Source organism: Cryptotermes secundus, unplaced genomic scaffold (genome assembly GCF_002891405.2).
Source record: "Cryptotermes secundus unplaced genomic scaffold, Csec_1.0 scaffold92, whole genome shotgun sequence".
Lineage (NCBI taxonomy): Eukaryota > Metazoa > Arthropoda > Insecta > Blattodea > Kalotermitidae > Cryptotermes > Cryptotermes secundus.
Window position 1 is genome coordinate 1333348 of NW_019728498.1, and position 15911 is coordinate 1349258.

General features: G+C 40.5%; 1 protein-coding gene across 1 annotated transcript in view; it reads right to left on the bottom strand.

Annotated features, from left to right (window-relative positions):
• Positions 1 to 15911, bottom strand: part of LOC111865142 (lachesin-like) — an 801402-nt gene that overhangs the window by 237051 nt on the left and 548440 nt on the right. The gene's annotated exons all lie outside the window — the stretch shown is intronic.

Sequence of the window (15911 nt, forward strand, 5' to 3'; positions counted from 1 at the left end):
TTAGAGGCTGTTCCCAGGGAGCGACTGGTGGAAACACAGCAGGCTGGAAAGGACTTAGCTAGCGCTGTGGTGATCTGTGAATTGTGGTGGCATTTTACTGACGAGTAGTGTGTATAAGTGGTCAATAAATCCAATATCCAGTCAAAAACTCCTCCTGAGCAGCCGCTATACGTGACAATACGTATGTATAGGGCAGATGCTGAAACAGTTTTGTAAATATTTTTTAGACTCATGTAATATTATCTACTGATTCACATTCTTGAAACACACACGTGTTAAATATTGATACACTCTTTTAATTTTATATTTACCCCCCATCTGATTTAAGATGACTCGATACTGGATTGTATTCATTCGACTCTATAGCCAAATTATTTCCTCAGATAAGCCGCTTATTCGTTACTTGCCTTTGTGACATTCAGTTCTTCCGATGTTTAGTTGAGCAAAGAAAGTATCTGGTATGGGCGGAGAAGTTAGAACAGCGTAAAAGTCTGCGCCGGTCACGGTAGCCGAGCGGTCTAAGGCATGAACTGTTTTCGCTAGCTCGGAAGCCGGGATCGTTGGTTCGAATCCCACTCAAGGCATGGATGTTTGGTGTGTGTATGCGTTTATTCTGTGTTTGCGTTGTCCTATGTTTAGGTAGCCTGTGTTCAGGTAGAGGTCTTGCGATGAGCTGATCACCCGCCCAATGTGTCCTACCGTCTCTCTAAAATTGATCATGAAACTGAGAACTCAGCCCTATGCTCTAAAGTTTGAGCAAGAGGAGAGAGAGAAGGTCTGCAAAAATTCCATACAGCGCACTGAAAGTGAAGGGGTGTGCTTGATGTAAAACCGTATGAAACATGAACGTAAATAAAGGGGGCGACTGCATTACACTTTGCTTGCACAAACGTACACTGACGGGAAGCGTGAATTGTGAACGATCATACGGCATTATACAAAAGCAGTGGCGTATACATGTCTGTAGAGTCACAGTTGGTTTCTGGGCTTTAAACAAAGCCAAATATATCGGAAGGAATTTTAAATAATATAGAACGGTAGGGCATGTACTGTCTTCGCTCGCTTGGAAACCGGGATCGTGGGTTCGAATCCCACTCAGGGCATGGATGTTTAGTTTCTGTGTGTGCGTTTTTCTGTGTTTGCCTACAGGCAGAGGCCTTGCGACGAGCTGATCACCCGCCCAAGGAGTCCTACCAAATGTGTAAGATCTAGAAAAACCGAAGTGAACGGAGAAGTTCATGGAGGTAGGCCTAGGTCCTCTGGGGCTGTAGTGCCAAGGGAAAAAAAAGAACGATAGAATTAATTAGAATAAACAAGTCAAGGAGGATGAGATGGGCGGGGAATATAGCATGAGTGGGTAAAAGTGGAATGCATATAGGATATTTGTGAGAAAGCCAGAAGGAAATGGGAAGACCAAGACGTAGGCTGGTGGACAATATTAAAATGAATCTTACAGATACAGGATGGGATAATATGGACTGGATCGATCTGACTCAGGACAGGGACCAGTGGGGGGGGGGGCTGTTGTGAACACGGTAATGAAACTTGGTGTTCCATAAAATCCTGGGAAGTTCTTGAACAGAACTGAATGTGACAGGCGTGTCATTGGGCCTTATGGTTCCACAGAAGTTGGGGGGTCCCTGATTATCTACGCGACTCTTAGTTTCTCGAGTAGAACTCTGCCTATTGCAGTCGGTAAGTAGCAAATTTGAAGGGGATTCTCAAGCACTATTAAGAACCATTGTGGAGTGTTGCTTCCGAGTTTAGAGCCAGGGAAAAAAAAAGGAATCCGTGATTTCAGTCCGCAAACGAATTATACCGACCGAGTGACCGCTGCTTGTCGGCGAAGTTTAGTGCCAACTATAGCAGACAGAGGGTGTTACGTGGTCAGTGTAACGAATCCCCACGGCCGTTAATCTCGGTTTTCTAGACCGGAGCCGCTATTTCCTTGAAATAGCTCCTCAATTATCATCAGGAGGCTGAGTGGACCCCGTTCCAGACCCACTACTTCTCAGAAATATGTAGTAGCTCCGGAAATCGAACCCGGACCTTTGGATCTGTAGCCAGGAACGCTGACCACTAGACCACAGGCAGTTATTAATTTGCAAAAATGAAAATATATAGTCTCTAATAAATTCTCTTAACATTCAAGTCATGTGGCTTAGGGTCTATGGGTATGAGGATTAGCCTATGCGAGTGATATGTAATATAGTTCATGAATGTAGAGAATGAATAATCCTATTTCGTCGTCTACTACTATTCTGTACAGAAAGCTGTAACTCTTCTCATACAAAAAAAGCAATTATTCCATAATCAATTCCATTTGTCACTTACGACGTTATCTTTTGTTGTTTCCTTTAACTGTCCATTGAAAATTACACTTCTTTACTTTGAACAATTTTTAATTTAAATCTATGCCATCGCTACCTCCGAAGCCTCATAAAATGTTAATCTGGTTATGTCGGTTGGATTACATTTCTCTGAACAGAAAGTTCGGGTAGCGAGTTGAAAGAATGATCGAATAGTCGATGGTGTATATAAACCCAAGTTTCGATTCCACTAATTAGAATTCGTCATTTTGCCGTCATCCACAAGGTTTTATATCACAAAATAACCATCATTAAGAGGGGATATATTCTGTCTTCCAATTTACGCTCTTGTTAATCTGCAGAGGCCTATACCATGACTCACACTGACACTAAGGGATTCTAATGACGAATAAAGCGATGAGCTGTAGCTCACCATTCGTTAAGGACAGAACATAACGCTTTATAATATGGCGAGGGATGAGCAACTGTCTGTAACATCTCAAGGAATTGGAAGGCTCTACGAACCTCAAGTCCAGGGCAAGTGGAATAACACATATTCACTATAATTTAGGCCTAACACCGAGGGCGTCTGTAGCATTCCTGCATTATATTCGGGAGTTCCGGGGTTCAGGTTTCGGCTAAGAGACCGGTTGTCTTGTATCAGGTTTTTAAGATGTGGGAGCCTCGACATCTCCCAACCTTATGGGCCTTCACGACCTGTTACAGGGATAGCTTTACCTTCTTTATTTAGACATAGTTGTCCTTCTGACGAACTTTTCAATTAATTTTGCAATTCAGTCAGATGTCGCTTTCATCGATGTTTATTTCAATGACCATTCTGTAAGATGTGTGACTTAAATTCTTAGTTATTAACTCCAAATTAGTAATAAGATTTTAAAAATAAGTGCATTATAATGGCACGGGAAACGTATAAATTGTTACTATTTCTTAGATAAATCATTATTAACTTTAGCGAACAAAATCAGCGTGACTCTCGGCTGGACAATCATTCTCTTCATCCCTTCGTCCACAGTGGCTCTTTGCCCCAAGTGTCCTCTTATTTAATGAGTAACACAGTCTCTCTGACAGGACAAAAGACCGCCGAAACATGAAGATTCCCATTCTCCTCTGTCTAGCACCAAGATTAGATATAGTGGAGCTTTACATCCACTCCCCCCGTACACCTTCATACTGCAGTGTGTGGAGAGAGAAATACGTTCGTACAGTAATTTATAGTAACATTAAGAGCAGTCATAAATATTTTAGACTGTAATTCGCTTTCCATTCAATACTACGCAGTTAAGCACGAGGTTCAGACGCCGTCAAAATTGATAATGCCACTTAAGAAGTTTAATTACTAGGCAGCGAACAAGTACGATAAAAATGTTATCTCCTGAAATGACGTATGAAAATAACAGTTCCAAGGTGTGCCAGAAAACATGGCCGCTCAGCTCCGAATCCACACTGTGGTCTCACTGCCATTAGTTGAAACAACCGTCTTGATCTGTCAGTCAGGAAGAAATCGCTGTATCCAATCGAAAAATGCGCAATGCTACGGTCACGGGTTCAAATATACTGCTTCAAGAGAATGTAAACTGAAATAAACGATCAATACATCAGTTCCAAGTCTAGAATGCGTACTAAAGAACTGTAAGTTAGTCGTACAGGTAAAATGTTTCGTGACTGTGTGTATGTAAATTATTTAACTAGGTCAGTTACTTAATAACCGAGATATTACTAACCGACTTAAGAACTGGGTCGATGAAGAAATAGTAATTTAACACAAATTTCACAAAATAATTTGGCTTATTTTATTAAAATAAGGNGGAAACCGAAGTACGCGGAGAAACCTGCCCCAGCGTCACTTTGTCCACCACAAATCCCCTTGACTAGACCCGGGATCGAATCCGGGTCGCCGCGTTGGGAAGGCAGCGACTAACCGCTTGAGCTATGGCGCAGCCTTAGCTTAGCTTAGTATCAATTGTTATAGATATCGCGAAACCTGTGGATGAAACTCTGTTAGCTAGGATCTCAAATTAAACCTGTAGGATGGATATTTGTAAGATTTTATCTTTGTCGAATTAGGGTTGAGACCTTGGGAATCATGCGATAAACTCAATTCCATGGCCTCGTGAACCAACTGCAGAGAAAATACAGAGTTATTACAAATGATTCATTCCATTTCAAAGCACTATAGTGGTCGCCCCGTGCTTTTCCAGTATCCTTAAACGACCGACACCACTGCAGAATGCTCTGTTTGCATGGTGGGTCTTTTCTGTGCTCTGCTCTGAATGCACGCTGCACTGCAATAACAGACGAACATCTCGCATATTCCAACACACAAAAACTCTTTTCCAGCTTCGTCGCCATTTTGTGAGGCACTGCATTTATGCTGCCAACTGGTGTATCGCGATGCAAACGTGGTGAGTTTGCAGTTATTTTCATGTATCAATCACGTTTGTATATATAATACTTTGAGAAATATAGTGTTTTGAAATCGAATGAATCATTTATAGTAACCCTGTATAATGAGACGGAAGTAAATGGTTGCAGTTACTCAATTAAGGTTTAATGTTAAACCGCATTAATTATATAGAATCAAACAAAATTGGCTAAATAATTCATTTATTCATTCGATCAATCAATATTAGTTTATTTATCTGCTTCACTTCGACTTTTTAAAACATTTAGCGTCAAATGACAGGATTCGCTTAGTGGGGGGTGGAGTCCAACTGGGTCCACTCGGCACGGCGGCCAGTGATTGGCCTATTGTAGTCTGTCCCGGGTGATTATGATGATGGATAATTTGGTAGAATGAAGATTGGTGGGAAAAAACCGAAATATTCGGAGAAAACCAGCCCCAGCGCCACTTCGTCCACCACAAATCCCACTCGACCAGACGCGGGATCGAACCCGGGCCGCCGCTGTGGGAAGCCAGCGACTAACTGCTTGAGCTATGGCGCGGCCTCAAATGACACAGAATAATAATTGTCTTCTCCTTAGCCTCCAGACCGGTAGTCCTAGTAGTTAAGTACACGAGTTACAGTTATTCGGAACCTTGACTACAGCAACGACGGGACTGGTGCCCCTTACCGGGAATGTTTTCCTTCAGTGGTCGAATCTTAGATATTCTCCATACGTACGTATACTACACGCAGCAGGACCAGCAGCAAAATTCGCACTCAAGGTAAGTTGGAGACTGACACGCTAAATTCTGTAACGCACTAATTCCTTTTGTGGGTAGGGGAGCTCACAGACTGTAAGTCAGATGTATACACCAAAACAGTAAATCAACTGTATCAATTTCAGTAACTTCTGCCACAAAATGAAGTAATAACTGCATATACTAAACATAGCGTTGCCTCTCAGTATTTTATTGTTCACGTGCCGTGCAACATGAAGAGACCGAGTTAATATAAATGATAAATTATTTGTTTCATAGTCACGTCCATAGGCCTTACTAAATACTCAGCAGCGCTGTTTCTACGTCATGGGTAAAATTTCCGAACAAATTAAATATTTTCAAATGAAATACTTTGAAGGAGCCCGGATAGCGCAGTCCGTATAGCGACTGGCTACGGGCTGGGCAACCGAGGTGTTGGAATTTGAATCCTGGTACGATCAAGAATTTTCTTTCCTCTACATAATCCAGACGGGTTCTGTGGTCCACCAAATCTCGTATCCAATGGGTACTGGGACCTCTTTCCCCGAGGGTAATGCGGCCGGGGAGTAAAACTCAATTCTCACCTCCAACTAGTGCCGAGGTCAAGAAAACATGGATCTATACAGCCACTCCAACACATGGCTTCATGGCGTTGTTCACACGAACAACTTTACATCTTATATATTTATTTATACTGAAAAGCAATTAATAATAAGAACTTTACATTCCTGACGTCCTTACAGGAGTGAGAGGTTCTAACGTCTTCTGTCCAACAGCACTCCACATCAGCTCTCTGCAGCAGTAATCTTTTCATAAGACACAATTTCGTCGACTATTTTATGGATATAATGCTGCGAACTGCTTCCACATTTGCCTGCAAAAATTTTCCGTATTACTGTTCTTGAGTATATCACAATTCATTATGTGATATACAAATGTCAATGGTTGTCACTCGTTAATGCTATTATCCATCACATGAATTACATTCTGTGGGATTTATCATAGTTAAAGAGCATCAGTTCCTGCACTGAACTCATTTACGCTACTCCTCCCTTCTGCGACCACCTCGTAATAAAGGTAAGCATATAAATATATTATTAAATGTCATGTGTTGATACAACTACATAAGCTTACTTCAGTCTTGATGTTCGGAATTTAATCTGCGGTTTGAGCATTGCTACTTTCCGCTTCGTCACGTTGCCAGAAACGAACCAGATCCTCTAATCTCACATTCTATGGCCTCCAGAAGAGGCTTTAGCAATCAATACACCTCAAGAATTGCCCAACCGTTATCACTCACCTTTAGAGACCAACAGAGAGGACAGCTGTGATACGTCTCACTGAGAGTTCATAAAAGGCTGCATCTTTTGTCTCTGTCTCTCTGTCCTTCCATCCGTCCGGTATCGAGAGTTCTTTGTTCGGACGAACGAGTAGAAGGTGTGCTGATTCAATAGTTTCTTGTGTTTGTTACAAATCACCAGTTCTCTCAAATTGTGCCCGTCTGAATTTGTGGAAATAAGTGTCCCGCATGAAAATTGTATTACTGTATAAAAATGATTAATTACCTGTATGATGCATATTAGTTTTCAAGGTCCAATGGTTTTTCTTTCTTTCTTTTTTTTCATTTGCGCTACAGCCCTCATTTGGGCCTAGGCCTACCTCCATGAACTTCTCCGTTCACTTCGGTTTTTCTAGATCTTACACATACGGTAGGACTCCTTGGGCGGGTGGTCAGCTCGTCGCAAGGCCTCTACCTATACACATACAAAGAAAAACGCACACAAACATCCATGCCCAGAGTGGGATTCGAACCCACGATCCCGGCTTCCGAGCGAGCGAAGACAGTGCATGCCTTAGACCGCTCGGCTACCGTGACCGGCCAAGTTCTATTTTAGCACACATGAAATACGATTGCTGCTTCTGAATATGTGCTATTATATAATACACTAATCTCATATTCTTTTTCATCATTTGTTTATTATTATTCTTACTTATCTGGGATAGTTTCGATATTAATGTATAAGAACCTTAGTAGGTTGCCTGTAAATACAGAGGATGGACAAAAATACGGAAACACCTTGTGAAAGATATGCCTGAATTGAAGTGTTTATTTCAGCAACGTTTGTAGGTGACGCTGCCGTATCTGCCCAACACCGCTACCTGTACAACCTCCGCAATACGTTGCAAGCTTCGCCTGTTGTCGAGACAGTGTTCTGTGCAATTTTTAGCGCATCATGTCAGAGCTAACAGAATTCGAACGCGGGCAAATTGTTGGGGCCCGTATGGTGGGTGCTTCCCTAACCAAGGTAGCCGAGGTTCTTGGTGTTTCGCGAGGCACATATCCAAGATTATGACCGCATACAGGAGGACTGAAAAACCCGCATCCGATAAATACCAGAGTGGACGGAAATTTGTGTTGAGTGATCTAGACAGACGAACATTGCGTAGGATTGTGACAAAAAATAAGATGACTACAGCTGCAAAAGTGACTGCTGAACTGAATGTCACGCTCACAAACCCTGTTAGCACCAAAACAGTACGAAGGGAACTCCACAAGCGAGGTATTTGTGGACGAGCTGCAATTCCAAAGCCACTCATCAGTGATCAAAATGCCACTAAGAGGACAGTGTGGTGCCGAAGTCATAAAACCTGGACTATGGAGCAATGGAAGACGGTCATTTGGTCGGATGAGTCCACCTTCACACTGTTTCCGACTTCTGGCCGAGTTTACGTCTGGAGAACGCCATCCCAAGCTTAGGATCCAGATTGTTTGCTGCCAAAAGTGAAACATGGCGGGGGTTCGATCATAGTGTGAGCAGCCATATCGTGGTATTCTGTCGGACCCATCATTACCCTGCAAGGTCACGTCACTGCCAACGACTATGTGACCATTTTGGGCGACCAGGTCAATCCCATGGTACAAACTTTGTTCCCTAATGGTGATTCCATTTACCAAGTCAACAGTGCCTGTGTTCACATAGCTCACATCGTCCAGGACTGGTTTTCTGAGCACGAAGATGAAGTGTCACGTCTGCCATGGCCCCCACAATCGCCAGATATCAATATTATTCAGCCTTTGTGGACTGTTTTTGAGAGCAAGCTGCTTGCACACTATCCACCTCCATCATCGTTAACAGAACTTGCCAATGTTTTGCAGGAAGAATGGTACAGGATTCCCTTGAAAATCATACATTACCTCTATTTATCCATTCCAAGGAGACTGCAAGCAGTTCTGCAAGCCAGAGGTTGTCCTACACCATATTAGTCACGGTAATGTGTGTTTTTTTTGTGTGTTTCCATATTTTTGTCCATCCCCTGTATATTTTGACTATGACAACGTTCCGTGAACATTTATATCGGGAAGCACTACAGTATAAAAGTAGTGTAAAAGTAAAGCTATCCCTGTAACAGGCCATGAAGGCCCATAGGGTTGTGAGACGTTGAGGGTCCCACATTATTTAGACAATCGACTCAAAGATGGCGTTAAGTTTGTCAACCTTACGCGCCGGCCGCGCTTTACTCCCCAGGAAAATTATAAAACTAATTTCTGGTACTCATTTCTGTTAGAGGCTGGAAGCACTGCAGTATAAGAAAAGAAATGTGTAACTGCCAGCAATTACTCATAAATCCCTAAATGGAGTAGGAAAACTAATATTCCGTAGTAAGCGGTAAAATTACTGCTGCTAACGGTATAAACTCGAATAAATATTTGAAGGCCCAGTATTTACTGCTCCTTTCAGTATAAATTAGTCCTTACTGTATCTCCGTTAGTTGAAAATATCATCATCATCATCTTCAAGGATTAGGCCATGCGCAGTCTGTTCCGTCTTCTTGAAACGTATGCTGGCCCATCTCTGTTCCATTCGTAGAACGCGATATTTCTACTGTGATCCGAATTTCAGGATATTAGCATTCAGTGTGAAGATGTTCAGCTCTCCCCTAATTTTAGTATTTATTTGGATCTTCCTTGATCAGCCTACTACACTCTTACATTTTTTTAATGCTAGTGGGGTGAGACTAAGTCCCTTGTACTGCGGCCACTTCTGGCCTATTGTACCAGGTTCACTCTTCAAAAATTTCATTTCTGCAGTTTCAATTTTTGTTTCCTGTTTTACTTTTATTATATTCCTCATTTTGGATCCATATGTTAATGCAGTTATCGCCATGGCTTTATCAAATTTTGTGTGTGTTCATTTTCTTTCTTGTTATAAAATGTTTTATTGTACTATCCATTTGAATAAATGTATTCATTTTATTTTGAAATATCTCTTGTTTGTCACTGTAATTCAGTACCCTATGTAATTAAAACTATTTATGTGTTCATTTATGTTATTATTTGTCATTATTTTAGATCTCACTTTCATTTTTCCTTTCTGTCATTACATCTGCCTTATTTACTGAAACCTTCCAATTATATTTAATAACTATATTGTTCAATACTTCTCTTTGCAATTCATCTTTCGTACTTGCAACAAGCACGTGGTCATCAGCGAAAAAGATTGCGTTTAAGAATTAAGCCCTTGGTTAAAAATGTTTCTGACCTATTCCGAACAGTTACTGTATATCCAGTGAACAGTAGGTAGTCTTGCGTTATATAGATATTCATAAGCACTCGTCCAGTTGAAACTGTTTCTGACCGATTATAAACAGATATATCATATAAATACTGTGAACCTTTAGCCAATATCGAACCCGATAATTTGCTGTTTAACAAGCGTAGTTGTTACCCATACGTAAACAGCATTTCAGCAAAACGAACCGCGCATTGCGTAAAGAGGACAACGTTCATGTAACTAGAGCACAATAATGCACAGTATCGAATAACAAAATCTGTGTAACAGTTTATGAGATGCATGGAAAAATCTATTTGTGGCCCTACGTAATGTAGGTTTTGTAATCAACAAATATGACTAAAAATCAAAATGGTTAACAAACATTTTATAAAACCATCTCATATCAAACTTCACGAAAAGTCTGAATCGTGGTTTATGATATATATTAGAAAGTTTATGAATTACCCTATGGACAATAGGCTTTGTGATAGGCTAATACAGCTAAAATAAAAATTCTGGCTAACTTTATGCAAAGGTCTCCAATACCTAATTAAAAAAAAAGGTCTTTATCAGTGGTTTACGGTAGGTGAAAAATCAACTGCGTTCTATACGCACGTGTCACATTCAGTTCCATCAAAATTTGCTTCACTCTTGATTATATAGGTGTACATGAATAATTCATTATGTAAAGTAGGCTTTATTATGGACCAACATGGATAAAGGTTTGAATTTACAGATATTTAGTAAAAACCTTCAATTTATAAATTCAAAAACACAGCAAAACTTGCATCTCACCAACGGTTTAAGTTCTGATACTAGGTCATACACTTAGAGATAAAGTGCAGGTGTGACGCACTTATTTCGTTAATTTGTAATGAACGCCTAATATACTCAATAGACATGAAACATTTCTTTGTAATTACACACGCAGGCCATGATAACCTCTACCTAAAGGACATATTGTAAGAACTTGTCTTTTTTTCTCTCCTCTTGCTCTCACTTTGGAGCACAGGGCTGATTTCTCAGTTTCATCTCATTTTTACAGACGGTAGGACTCCTTGGACGGGTGATCAGCTCGTCACAAGGCCTCTGCCTAAACACAGGCCAACATAAACAAAGAATAAATGCATACACACACAACATCAAGCCTTGTGTGGGATTCAAACCCACGACCCCGGCTTCCGAGCGATCGAAGACAGTACATGCCTTAGACCGCTCGGCTACTGTGACCGACTAAGAACTAGTCTTAAGGAGTACTAAACACTACATCTTGAAGACAGCAGTACCTACAGGATCTTGAAAAAGGCAGCAGATTTTTTTATATTGCTAGTGGGTTGGGACTAAGTCCTTGTACTGCGGCCGCTTCTGGCCTATTATAGCAGTCCCGGATGATAGGTGAGGGTGATTGTGGAGCAATTGGTGGAATGAAGATTGGCAGGGGAAATCGAAGTACTCGGAGAAAACCTACCCCAGCGCCACTTTGTCCACCACAAATCCCACTTGACCAAACCCGGAATCGAACCCGGGCTGCCGCGGTGGGAAGCCAGTGATTAACCGCTTGAGGTAGCAGATACTAGATCATGAAAACAACAGTAAATGCTGTCCTGAAACTTATATTTCGGAAGTTCAGTTCTTCCTAAGAAATGCTATTTTCACCTATTTTTTTTGTCAATTGTGCTTAGGAATTTCTAATTTGTACTACCAAAAGCTGGTAACAACGAAGTTTGGTTTCACATTGCAATATGTATAGCTCAGAAAGCTAACGTCCTCACCAAGAGCAACAGAAAAGAAATACTTAATGCAATGTTTGAAATTCGTTTACAATATCTCTGAACTGCAAAATTCATTGTCATTATTTAACCGATAAAACCTCGCACTGAGTGAATGGGCTTTTATTTCGATAGGTCATGTTGTTTTAAACGTCCAAGCAAACACCACTAACAGACAATATTTGAACAATGACTATGTTAATGTCGTTGAAGTATCTAGACCCATACTGCGCCGGCGCCGTCAGGCATCAGTATGTATATAGCTACAGACTGGAGGGTAGTCGGCAGGAACAAGAGTAACAGGCATTCGGACCTATCCAGACTCCTACCAGTGAGTACGGTGGTTCTCCGGAACATACAGCGCCTGGGTCGTGAAGCTTAGAGCTAAACTCAATCCAGTGGCAGGTTAAGAAGATGCGGAGTCATTCCTGAACTCTCCGCATGACTTCATGGCGTGGTGTTTAATCAAAGAACAGGGAGTGAGAAATGAACCTATGGTTTACAGTACTGTGTCGAGAATATGCGTGAAGGTACGACTTTTATGCCAAGTCTATTTAAAATAAGCAATTTATTAGTAATGAATTTGGGGGTATTTGCGTACACTGGCACGTAAATATATACATACTTGTCACAATTGTGCGTGTTCATGTACCATAGTAGGCCTATATGCAATGCGTTTTGTCAGTTTTCGGCAAATTATACGTATAAATTCAGGGACTGCAGTATAATTATTCAAATTGATCGAAATCCTCCATAACGCAAAAAATTCTTTCTGGTTCATATTATCTTGTTGGCAGTGCCTAGCTTATTACACGGCTTCCACTTGTCAGATGACTGATAAATGATGAATGGTAAGGTATTTGGAAGAAAACGGTAGTGGTTCACTTGAGACACTATCTCTACATCTGTCTGGAGAAAATACCAGAAAAGCCCTCAGTCAGGATAGCTGTTGTCCCGAAACAGAATCGAACCAAGTACCCCCAGAACGCAAATTTATGGCGTCCCCGCTTAGTCAAATAACTTGAAACTAAATTATTGGTATTAATATAAAAAACTTTTTTATGGAAAATTCTTGTAAAGTAGAATTGGAATATCTTTCATAGTGATCATTTTCTTTGTTTTGCCATGTTTTATTTAACACTTCTTCAACAGCTTCAACTGTACAGTGTCGAAGAATAGGATTATTAGAGAACAATGGATTGTAAACTATATATTAATATCGGTGGTGGCCGAATTTAAGGTTCTATCCCGCCACTTTCTCAGAAGTACTGAGATAATTAAGGAAAACCTCAGTCCTCCGACAGAGGCATGAACCTAGGACCTCAAAAATACGAAAGTGGAAACCTAACCATTCGACTGCCATTTTCTCTTGTCACGGATCTGTATCTTGACTGAATGTTTCACAGGGTCACTATCAGAACAGAATATAAATATTACCATCCTATCAAAGACGATTAAACATGTTATAATGCAGACAAAACTATGAGGGAAAATATCTTACGCATGTTTCTCTCTTCATTTGAGCGAATATGCTCCAATGCTACAGTCACGTGCTAAAACTTTTCGTGAGTTAGTTCTACGGTATTTTCTTGACTGGCACATTTGTTCCTCTTTTCCCCATAATACGTTTTTTTTTTTCAAAACGTGGTCTTCTCTTATCCTTCCAACATCTATCATTCACAGTATGCACGCTTGTTTCAGTGGTCACAAGTAATAATAATAAAAATCGCGAAGAAAGTCAATAATTTCAAAACTGTTTTACAGTAATAATTATTAAGAATTAGCTTGAAGTCCAAGTGAACATTTTAATAGCCGTTGCAGACTGATGGCTTTATCCGTGTCTAATGGCTCACAATGATCCGAATATAATCAACTAAACGTGTCGCAATATAAGTATCTCATTTTTGTGGTAGTCACACATATCTAAGGACAAGAAAGTTACAAATGTGCTCAAAATGCTTGGGGCACTGTTTATTCAACTAATATCTCAAACAGTGATATTTGTTCCTATTCGGCTATGAATATTAGACAGAATTTCTGAAAACCTGTGGTCAGTTTTGTAAGCTGAACAGTACAGTCTATACTCTATAATACAATAGAATAATGGATTGATATAGCAGTCTTAAGTCGTCTGGACGAATTCTCAATAGAAGGGCTTGTTCGTAAGCTACTTAAGACTTTCTCGAGGGACGAGTCTTTCCCTCTGGTCGTAAGATATTAAATATTTGTTGCTCTGTCGCCTAAGAAGTTGTCTCTAATACTGGGCAGTCTGAAGAGTATACTATCATCGGTGAGCCCAACAATGATGTCGTGGGTTCGAATTACACTAGGGACGTATGCGTGTTTTTCCGCGTTTGTTCAGTATTTAAGTTTTCCTGACTACGTAAAAGCGTTGTGAATGACCGGTTCCCTGTCAAAAAGACCTATCAGTTATCTGTAAGGTTCGGTTTCGAAAGCTAATTCCAGAGAGATCATTCCGTAAAAGATGAGAACTGGGACTTTTGAACCATATGTAGCAACAATAGTCGCCAGCCAGGAAATTGTTGCAGGAAATTATACTAAACCGAAAATCCAGATATACTGACTGCGTACGGGGTGCCACGAAATATCCGAAAGAACTAATCTGCATAGACTGACACACACACACACACACACATATATATATATACTATAATACATATCACACATGATATGAGCAGGCGAGCTCAGTCAGTAGAGTGACTGACTAGCAAGCTCATTTGATTAAATATTTCAGAGACATCTACCGTCAGAGGACATACGATTTCAATTTACAACATACGGATCTGTGTAGCATTACAGTTTACATTTCATAACTATTGCTTCCGTTACTTATATTGCTTGGAGTCAATGCTGTAAATTTCCATAAATGCCCGTAATGAATTAACACACTTTTGAAATCATAAATAACAACAATACAACTCTGTCAGAATTACCGAGGTTTTAGACTCTGTCCATCGTTCGGTATTCTAAAAACTAGAAAACACAACTTTTCGGTAACTGGATCTGTTTCCGTCCTCATATTAGGGGAGTTGTCTTCCCCCTTCACCTGAGGATGGAAACAGATCCAGTTACCGAAAAGTTGTGTTTTCTAGTATCTAGAATACAGAACAATGGACAAAGTCTAAAAACTCAGTGATTCTGAGTGTTATACACCATCGTCAGAAGCCTTTAGAATACGACTCTGGCTCTTCAGTTAGAGTTTGCTTAAGAAAATTCTCCAGCCTTCCCGAAGACCTTCAGCGGGTTCCTCCGAGACAAGAGTACACGTCGCCATATTAAAAGATATAGTATTCTTCATATCTGTGTTATTTCTCAGAATATTAACCCAGCAGAAAACTGTCTGGGTATCCATAAAGTAAATATTATATCCCATACAATTTTATGAACCTCACTGATTTTAACAAAATCAATAACATATTATCTTATTAAATAACACCCGCTGAAATTGTTACATAACCTCCTGATATCGACCTGTCGGAGTCCTGTTACATAATGCACAAGGCATACAAGCAAGCTTCTCTATGCAACAGGCGGATAGCACGATCAAATAAAACGAGCACTTCTAATCCCATCCCAAGGGTGCATTTCCCTCATCTTCCTGTTAGTAACGTAAATGGCGATATCTGAGTACCGAATGTCTCCGACAAACCTTTCAATAACGTAAAATTAATTTCGCTTCAGAGCACGTCATTAGTGAAGTCCGAGGGAACGAGTATGGCGCCCATCTAGATGGTATATTCTACAGGGTTCCGACGATGGTGCATAACACTCAGGATTGCTGGGCTTTTGGACTTTGTCCATCGTCCGGGATTCTAGAAGCTATAAAATACAACACCCCAACTGAAAGAGGTTAGCTCTTTCTAACGGAACCAAGACAGTAGGTGTCTTCCCCCCAACGAACTGATGACGGAAACAGATCCAGTTTCCGAAACGTGTTTTCTAGTTTCCAGAATACAGAGTGATGGACGAAATAAAAAAAAAACCAGTAATTCTGAGAACAAAATGGATCATAACAGCTGGCTGTGTATGGTACGGAATGCATACTCAGAGTGTCTTAAATGTCTTAATCGAAATACTGCTATATTGGTGGTGGTGG